This window comes from Ceratosolen solmsi, unplaced genomic scaffold (genome assembly GCF_000503995.2).
Source record: "Ceratosolen solmsi marchali unplaced genomic scaffold, CerSol_1.0 scaffold61, whole genome shotgun sequence".
NCBI classification, from domain to species: domain Eukaryota; kingdom Metazoa; phylum Arthropoda; class Insecta; order Hymenoptera; family Agaonidae; genus Ceratosolen; species Ceratosolen solmsi.
This window is the reverse complement of record NW_011948435.1, coordinates 2,837,914-2,848,912: the sequence shown is the minus strand read 5'-3', so window position 1 is coordinate 2,848,912 and position 10,999 is coordinate 2,837,914.

The following is a 10,999-nucleotide window of genomic DNA, read 5'->3' as shown; positions in this document are numbered from 1 at the left end:
ATTCTAACGACGTAATAACGACTTTGTCTTTAGTATATGCTTTTATAATTCCGAAAATGCAATATTCTTTACACATTAATGACAATGAATTCATCATTTAGTGCGTTTCAATTTCTAGCACTAAAATACCAACAACGGAATCACGAATGAAAACAAAAAATGTGTGATATTCAAATAAAAATTATCGATTAAAAGCGATATAATGTACAGATATTAAAACAAAAATATTACATTATTTTCAATAAAATTAAAGATATATCTTATTTATTTCTTATTTATATACATTGAAACTTATTTTTAATTTACTATGAATTTCTGTGAAACGAAAGTTTTTTAGTATTTTTACTTCTACAAATCATCTTATCATTCTGTACTTTGTCATCAAATCCCTTCAATTTCTTAATTAACAGAATAATTAGCTTACTGAAATCCAGCTTTTCTTAAGCTTAAATTATTAAAGTAGCACAAAATTTTAATTATGTATTATATTATAAGTACATTTCACACAAACATCAAATATATTAATATATATATATATATATATATATATATATTAGATAATTTTTAATGTATTGTAAATACACGATATAACGTTTCATATAAACAAAATTACTTAAAAAGATCAATAATCATAATTGTATGTAATTTGTATATACATATAATTGTGTCTCTAGTCTTGCAAATAACGATAACATTGTTAAAAAAAAAATTTTGTCTAACAATTTCATAATTTTAATTTACTACTATTATTTTTTTTCTAATTTATAAATATAATTTATTTCAATAGCTAGTACAAACATTTTATATTTCACGTGTATGTAAAAATATTATCCAATAATAATACCAGAGGATTGTGACTATTGGATATTGATCGCGAACAAAAAATAATACTAAAAACAAATATAATAAAATTAGCGAACCTGTGGGAAATCAGTTTTTACTAATCTGAAAAATATTTTACAGTTGAAAATATCATTCTGAATGAAATAACTCATAATGTCAGTCTTATCTAATTTAACAGTCTTACAAATATTATCGCTTATACATATATAATTTCAATAGAATATAAAATATAAAATTGGCTTTCAAAATTATATATATATATATATATATATATATATAAATTAATATGGTTAATTGAAATGATTTTTAATGAAATGGTAATAATAAATAAAAAATGTAGAACTTGGAATTTGGAAGGATAAATTTTACAAATTTTTAATATCAATTTATATGTACATGTGCGTATATATATATATATATATATATATATGTAAATATAATTTGATATTAAAAATATATGAAAAATGATAATCTTAAAATTATATTCTACTTGTGAATAACATTAATTCTTAAAATTTAAGTTATAGTTGATCGATTCGACGTAAATTTGTTCAAGACGAATTATTCATTCAGATTTTTTGTTTGTTTTTTTTTTTTTGTTTTTTTTTTAAACCAATGATATAATGAATTAAACTCGCATAAGCAAAATAATTTACACTTTTAATCAAATAAATAAATTTAATCCTTTCTATCAAATAAATGCATACATAATATTTATTTGTCACTCAATTTACGCACTAAGGAAACTATCAACTGCAACAATAATGTAATAATATTGAATGTTTCCTAATATTCATAAAATCTTCATGTAAAAGCTTGAAAATAAATTTATAGTATAAAAAAGTCTCTCATTGAAGACAATGATTGTGCATTTTAAAACACCATAGCTCTCACGTGAGATTAACAATCGAATCCCTTTTTCATCTTTTGACTTTTCTTAAGAAAATAATCCTTCGAGGCATTTGAAATTTTACGACCTGTCATATACGAGCTCCGGGCCCTTTGTCATTTTTTTTCCCCCCAATGGTGCATTAGCTTGTCATTCATTATCGTATTAGTGATGCTTTCGACGCCTGCATTCGCATAACGAGAATATGGCTTAAGCCACGACACATGCACACCTGTATGTAAACGATGCCATTTTGTCACAATAATCATTTAAGGATCATGGCTAAAGAGATGAGGGTGACTGAGAGAAAGAAAACGTCGGTGGCGCAGTACGTAATAGAACATAGACATCAGAGTCGGCAATCGCGGACCAGTGTCACGTAAAAAAGTGATCCATTTCAAGCAGCGAGTGCACTACACTTTGTTTCTCGACTCAGCAATTTTCATCCACCTGTGCGTGCGCACAACCCGTTAAAATCCGTAATCTATCCGTTATTGCCCTTATATATTAACAATATATATATATATATATATATATATATATATATATATATACATATACTAGAGTGCTCTCAAAGTCCATGTTCACTTCACCCTTCGCTCCCCCTTACATTTCTCTATCGAGGCGCGCGCGCTCACGCGCTTGTACTTCTTTTCTCGTTTCGACCAACGCGCCGAGACGATTGCAAATACACGCGAACTCGATATAAGGGCTACTGGAGGAGGACCCCCATGCACTTAAATGATGCATCGCCGACTGAGTGGAATAACTCATGGCAAGACCAGACGGATGCACGTGCGTTATGGGAGAAAAGCAATGAGATCGAGCGTGTACAAATGTCGGAGATTGATAGATAAATTTCATAAAGAGCTATTTTTAATCTTAATCATTGATGTTACGAATAAGCTAGGTATTGTACTTTCATAGTCTTCTTGTCGCACTTCCTTTTATTTATACTCTTATTATTATTGATAATATTGCTGTAAGAGATTTTTTTCATCATTCAACATGCGCGTTATCAATAAAAGATTAATCAAGTTTTTTTCTGTCTTTATAAAGGATAAATACTAATGTCTTTCCAATGTTGTGTTATATTTGCTTTTGATATTTATTTTCGACAAAAATAAAACAAAATTGTTTTTACGTTTATGTATTTGTAAATTAATATGTTCCTGGTCTATTATAAATGCCGATTGATTTCTTTCAAATATTATAATATTTTCAATATACACACACACACACGCACGCACGCACGCACGCACACATACATACATATATATATATATATATATATATATATATTAAAATATCTGTTCAAATAAAATTTATCCTTTGAATAATTGAACTACGAAGAAAAATATTCGTATGAAAAATTGACTTATATTAATCGTTTGAGTAATGTGATTTCAAAAGAAACTACATACTTTATTTGCATATAATATTTTTTAGTAGACAATGGAATATAAAAACAAAAAAAAAAAACAAAAAAAAAGGAATTTCAAAAGATGCTTCCATGGATTTTCATTTAAAAAAGATATTTAGACAGGCGCAAAAATGGATACGCAGTGTAATGTGTAATTACCAGCTTACACGACAACTATTATCAATATTTACTTGTATAAAAGGAACATGATGAAATGTACATAAATGTACGATATACAAAATAATATTAAAAAGAAAAAAAAGAAAAAAAGTAGTAATAATAATTTATGAATATTAATAACAAAACATTCGTATAATTTTTGAAAGTAAGGCTAGCCATTTATATTCCAAAATTTGCCAATTATAATTTAATTAATAATTAATGTTATATATACATTGAAGGCAAATTATTTTTACATAATTTCGACTCTTTCGTAAAATTTCATTATCCCTATTATGTACGTAATTCCGAGTCATTATATACTTAGGCTCCTTAAAAGGAATAAAAAAACATTTGAATGAGTCAATTCATTGTAAATATTGAAGAATAAAAATTCCCTGATACAATTTATAATAATATTGTTTTACTATTAATATGTCTTGAAAGTAATTTCCGAAAAAACTTTTATCTATTTAACTATCAAAATTTTCTGGATAATATTTTCTAAGGAAGTTTATAAAATCGATAGAAAAAAAAAATATATATATATATACTTGATATTTCTTTTCAAATGCATTTTATTCTTTGAATAATTCAATTAATATAAAATGTTAATATAAAAAATTGTAGTCTGCTAATTATTCGAATAATATAGTGTGAAACAAATGACATATTTTCCCAAAATTTATTGGTTATCGTTGGTCTAAGATCATCGATAAATTAATTGTGTTTATAATTTTTTAAAGCTACGTTTCTGTATAATTATGTAAAATTGCCTAATAAATGTGAACGCATAAATACTTTCAGATTTTCAATATGTAAGAATAGCAGTGAATTTTCAATAATTAGCTTCCCTCTAATCAATTAATACAAACTAATAGGCTTTAACACATAAGCTGATAATTATTCATATGAATAGGCAATTTTCTATATATAATATTATAATTAACTAAATTTATAATAAAACCAAGTGAAGTATTAACTAATAAATAACAATTTATTATGAATTATTACATTTGTAATGTTGATTGATATACGATTCGCAACACTTCACAATTAATTACTACTTTATTTATTCTCGGCTCATTTCGATCTCACGGAAAAGCTTGTATAATTTCACCCAAACCCTTACTCCTCTCCCCTACACACATTTATTTATTTAACACTCGGCATTATCGCTCAGCTCGAACATTTCAACTCCAAATCAGTTGGCTCGACGATTCAACACGCCACGGCCATCAATCTCATATTCGTCCAATAGTGTGGCGGAGCAGTGACTTGCTTAAAGATGAATATTCAGGCGCGACCTAATGCCGCAAGAAAATAAGAAAAACAAACGCACGCACAGGATATCGATCGGGCTCAACGAGACAAGGATGACGGGTGCTTTGTTCGCCAATCGCGGCGCCTCTTAATATTCATTCGACAGTGCGTCGATACACTTTCTCCCCCGCTCCCGACGGCAGCCCGCCGATTCCATCGAACGCCACCGAATTCGCACCCCGGCGACAATTCGCGCATTCCCGCGTAACACAGATTAATTGAGAAAAGTCGTTACAGCGTCGCGCGATACGTCGGAGGCTGTTAATTTGCCGTGGACCGCCTGTATGCCGACTCCCTAGCATTATTAATGACCAAACGAAATATACGTATAGAAGATGGATCAGCGGGGGTGTAGTGGGTTTGAGTGGGATGGGGATTTGGAAAAGGGGGGGGGGGGGGGGAGGGGAGTGAGCGACTGGTTGTTGCACTCGCGCCAATTGTGTACCCGGAGGAATAGTCTTGACTCGCGTACGCGAACTTTTGGCGTGTGCCTGTTCTAGGCAGCTCCAACAAAGATTTATGATCTCCTTTTTATGCGCACGCGCACTGTTCTCACGAGCTACGCGTATGCAGTCACATATGAGTGCACACCCTCCCGCTTTCCTCCGCCACCTCAATCTCTCTCTCTCTCTCTCTCTCTCTCTCTCTCTCTCTATCTATCTATCTATCTATCTATCTCTCTTTCTCCCTCTCTCTATCTCTCGGTCGCTTACTTCGACTTACTCGGCTGCATTTTTCTCTATCTATTTCCTATACGTTTCCAAACTTATTTCTATTTCTCCATCTTATTCCCTCCGTCTACGTACCCTTTCACCTTACGCTTTCATTTATTTTTACGCTCGAACCGCGCGTCTGTACAGAGCGTACCTCTTTCCCACTATACACTTACTACTTCGCTTTTTTCACTCACCTATTACGTTTCCTATTTTACTTTTTGCAATAACCTTTTCGTTCTTGCCTCATTCTCAGCTATTTTTATTTGTCCTTCTTGCTTGTGGAAATTGTATTTAACTGGGAAACTTGTGCAAAATGTAAATTAAAATTAAACCAATATGGTATTTCATTTGTAGAAGTATATAATTTTTATATAAATGATCGAGGTCGAGTTCGACAGTTTCCTGTCATTTGGTTTCTCATTAGTCGGTGATACGACGAAATGGACGTACACCTGCAGTGTAATATATTAATAATTATATGATTTCGTAAATGATTATATGAGATAAGATGAGAGCGAATTCGAGTAAAGATGACATACGAAATGCATTTATTTATAAAAAGAATCCAATGCAAAATTTGATATACGCTTGATTTAATGGAATTATTAATTTCACGGGAATACCGTGTAATCTGATGATTCGCAATTATTGAATTCTAACAAAATATAAAGAGTTAATTTTGATTGAAATTTCTATGATTTTAATGAAATGCACTTTACATTAGCGATGGCTTTCTATTCTGTGAAAGATGGGTTAACTATTTTGCAGCTCTATTCAGAAGTTCTGGAAAGAAGTACGTTTGTTTTTTTTTTTCAGCATATCGAAGGATATTAAAATTTAAGTAATCATTCTCTATTGGAACGAAGAGTTCAAATTATTTAAAAGTAAACAAAAATCTATACTTCTTCTCATTAATATACATCTTATGACTTTTAATTCGTTGATTATTTTATATATGTGCTTATTGCGAATCCGATCCGATTTCCGCAATAATGGCTATTGATACTTTTTGTATCGTACATACCATCAACTACATTAATTTCATTGACCAGTCTTTAAGATAATAACATATGGCAATTAATTTTTATTCGCATTAGTAGGTACCGCTGCCGCGTGACTTAGAGCACAAAGATATGCAACTATCTTTTATTTGACAAGTATAGGTATTACGTTGATAATAGAGATTTCGGATTAAGCTCCGGTGCTGTACAACTGGATATCTAATTGATTATCGACACGCCATCTTTCGATATATTGGTCCTATATATTGAGATTCTTATTGTCAATTATATGAAGTTTTCAATATAATGCTCCAATTAAATGTGTAAGAATCTTTCTGATATTGAAAATAGTCGTTTCTCTATCCTACTAGTGAATATTTGTTTTATATTATTCCTACATTGTAATTATATCGTGTATTTAAGGGTATTTTTAAATATATATATTTTGTATTGATCATGTTAAAAACATAACGTAACGAAAATTAGAACAGCCATGGCAATTGAATGACCTGTCATATAAATGTTGATAATATTTATGCGAATCATCCTCGGAACTTATCTTTACTGACATGGCACAATTTTAAATCGAATTTCGTCTCATTATTACACGCAACTTTTAGAGAATATTTTATATTATTTATAAGCTTGCATATAGAGGCTAGAGAAATAATGTCTAAAAGCACATTCATAAATAAAAAGTGATCGTGCGATCTTGATAAATCACGATATCGGATAAATAATGATATTCATATCGATATTGAAAAAACAAAAAAAAAACAAAAAACAAAAAACAAAAAAAAAGAAAATAAAGAAAGAAAGAAAGAAAGAAAAAAGAAAAAAGAAAATACATAAAACAAAAAAAAAAAACAAAAAAAAAACAAAAAACAAAAAACAAAAAACAAAAAAAACAAAAAACATAAAAATTGGTAATAAATAAAATAAATGCGTACGGTAGATTTATTATGAGCATATTTCCAATATGAGATACTAATAATGTCGAATATCATAACTCGGATGTACATTTATTGGTAACTGTGAAAATGACCTCCCTACATATATTTCCATTTCTTTTTTATTCAGCTGGACATATAGCAACTTTTATGTCTCTGTCATCGTGGTTCTATCGATTATTTTAGATTTATCTCTATCCTGAAAACAATGATGCCACTAACCAATTCAATGTACTAAAGAAAAGTTCAGTTCGTTAACTAATTCAAATGACTCATTATCATCAAACTTGTAATATTATGTAATAATAATGCAATATGTATTAATGAACGAAGCGATTAATGATATATTAACATATATAAATCATATATTAAAAAAGCAATATTTACTATTAGCGCATAGTTTATCAAGTGTACATATTTTAGTAGAGCACTTGATAATTGCTTGATAGATAAAATTAACGAATAGTGAGTGCTCAATTTGTCCAGCAAGTATTATGAATTAAGCAATTTAAGAGAAGTGGATTGGACAGTGGATTTGAAAATATTATTATTTTGCAAATACTTCTAGTAGAAGAAATGTCAGGTCAGTTTACCCACCCTAGCACCGCACACAACCAACGGAACCGCGTATCGGCTATATCGTCCTAAGAAGGGCGAATGGAACGCAAGGAATCGCTGTTTCAGCCTTGATAATGTGGTTATCGTCCTGAAAAAGAGGGGATTCCTGTGCATTGCTGACGCCCTATCCGGTGTCTTCGTACGCTCCAACGTCCATTTTTCTAACATGTTTATTAAGCCATTAAAATTATAATATTAGCAGGATTATATGGTTTTGCTTTAACAAACAAGCGGATACTGTTGCGTAAATTGCAATGTGACATTAATAATGGCATAAGAGACGCAGTGCTATCGCACAATGTATTTTTATACATAAATAATATAATTTATAAGACTTGGAGGATATTAGAGTTACTAAATTCTTTTTTTTTTCTTATTTTGTAAATGGAATTTGCCATTACGTTTCGTTTATATCAATGGTATTCATTGGATAAGCCGATTTAAGAAAGAGAGAGAGAGAGAGAGAGAGAGAGAGAGAGAGAGAGAGAGAGAGAGAGAGAGACTAAAAGACTTTTTGAGTGATTTTGTTTATAACGTATTATTTATCAAATAAAGAGACAAATATAAGACATAAACTCGATGTATTATAAAGAAAGGATTAAAAGATTTTCACGATTAATATAATATTTACACTTATTACCGAGTTATATAGACATTATTTTTATGGGCATTGTTAATTAGAAAGACGCTTGTACGAGCTTTGTTTAGCCTCTGTTATTTTATGTTTAATGTTAATAACCAGCAAATCCCCGCTGAATCTTCATAAAATATTACTAGTGAAGGTTGCTAGTGAAGTTTTGATTTTCAAAGAATGCTTTTATTTACGATTATGCCTGCTCTCCCCCCCCCCCCCCCCCCCCCATCCCCCATCCCCTCCCCCTTCTTGTCCTTTGGTCGCGCGCCCCTTCTTATCCATAAAGGGCATACCTCAGGGAAAGGCCGTACGTGCAGGATCCGAAAGGAAAAATAATCCACACGCCGGAGTTAACTATCACTCCCGGCGCACGTCACAGTGTACCTTTCAAATGTTGTCACTTTCTCCGATATATTTACTTCCATAATGGCGAATACGATTAGTTTTAGTAATCGATTCGTCCGTAAATTAGAGCGCGCATTCTCGCTGAATTCGACTTAACTTAATTATGCTCAAATCTTTTGCAGCCTTGCATCTTCCCGTGCGCTATTTACAGAACTTAAAAAAAAAAAAAAAAATCCCCGAAAGTCTTTAATTCTTTAATTCAATGGAGAGACTTGTTTAGTATTTGCCTTTAAAACAGAATAAAATATGCTTTTCTTCTAAATTATTCTCTGTAAAGTGCTTGAATAAACGCTTACTTAAAACTCTCCATGATTTTCATATATGAACGTATAAAATTTTAATAAAAATGTTATTTATTTATTTAATTATTCGTGAAATTCGTTCTTTTCTTGTTAAATGAATTATCGCGTGATATACGATGCGTGTAACAACGGAGCTTTCTATTTTTACTTTATTATTTTATTCTTTATTTTTTCCCTCAAATTACACAATACTTTCTTCTACGTATATATATATATATATATATATATATATATATATATATATTATTTCATACAGGGTCACAAAAGTCGTCCTTAACTTATTAAGATTAATAAAGTCCTGGTTTATTTCGATTTGTCGGACATCGCTAAAATGATGCTATTGTACTTTAAATGCTGTTTAATTTGCTCTTTTAATATCGTGCTAAATTAACATAATAAGTCGATTAATTGACTAAACGGCCGAAACGCATGAAAGATCCATTTGTAATTGAGAATAGATGTAAAGAGCGTTGTTACATTGTATTGTTATATTTCGACATTTTGTGTAATCGAGATTTATATTTAAAATGTGTCGTCTTCGGTCTTCGTAAGCTTACCCTCGATCATAAATAATTTTCATTTTAATGAAATATATATTTCAAATCACAAATACACGGAGCTTCGTAAATTTTTCGCTTGCTATTAATATACGTCAACGCCGACCGGTAATTCACAATATCCCCAGTCACCAAATGTCAGCCGTATTATACAATAGAAGCTCCTTCCTTCCTCCCCAAAAAATCATTTAATGCTCCGCTACTCCCCTCGCACCTGTAATAACAGTCGCATCTAAGGAAAAAAAAAAAAAAAAAAAAAAAAAAAAAAAAATGAAAGGAAAAAAAAGGAAAAGAAAAAAAAAATTATTCGATAGGAGAGCTAGTGCAAACACAAGCTGCAGCCAATGCATCCGAGCTTTTGTTCCAGAGTCAAAGGAGAGAAAAGTTAAAGTCGGACGTGCGTAGCTCGGTAGGTAGTAGGGCATTATCCGACAAATTTGGGTCCCGTGCGACCCTCCGTTATTGCGCATTGATCTCAATTTACCATGCTAACGCCCAAACGAGTAGCGGCGGTCTTGGGGCACTGAAACTTTCGCGCCGCTGGGGGATGCGGGACCGCGGCTCTCGCTATCTACCTTTTCCGCGCCTCAACCATATCATTTATGTGCTTGGGCTTTTCTTTGACGACAACAGCCATAATAAACTGCCTGTAGTCGGCGAAATTAGTTGAAGCAACTATTAGTCATTCATAGTCAGCATTACGAAGAGTCCCGCGGAATAATTCGTTGACTTAAGAGTTTAGAGAACTTGGGACTTTATTTCGCGTAAAACGCAAATTCGCTATAAAAGTACTTTAACAACGAAAACACCCGAACAAGCTTAAAATTGCCGTCGACTTCGTCGTTCGATATCGTCGTTGGATTTTCAACTCGAGTGGCCGCTCAAATTTCTCAATATGCGACATCGATGTTACGTGAAAATTAATGTACTAAAATTTCAGCAAGCCCTCGTGTAAAATAAAATAAAAGTTTATCCGCATCGAACGAGTCGAAATTATTAATCGCTTTGCGATTTACTATAAATAAATGGCGACGCTTAAAGTGCAGCAATGATTCTACATATTTAAATGCAACTTTGTGTACGATAAGCCAACGAAGAATAATGATTAATGGTTAAGTAAAGTGAGCGTGTGGGTAGTTCTTTTGTTAATAAAAGGTGAATTCCACTGTTATGTTTCGT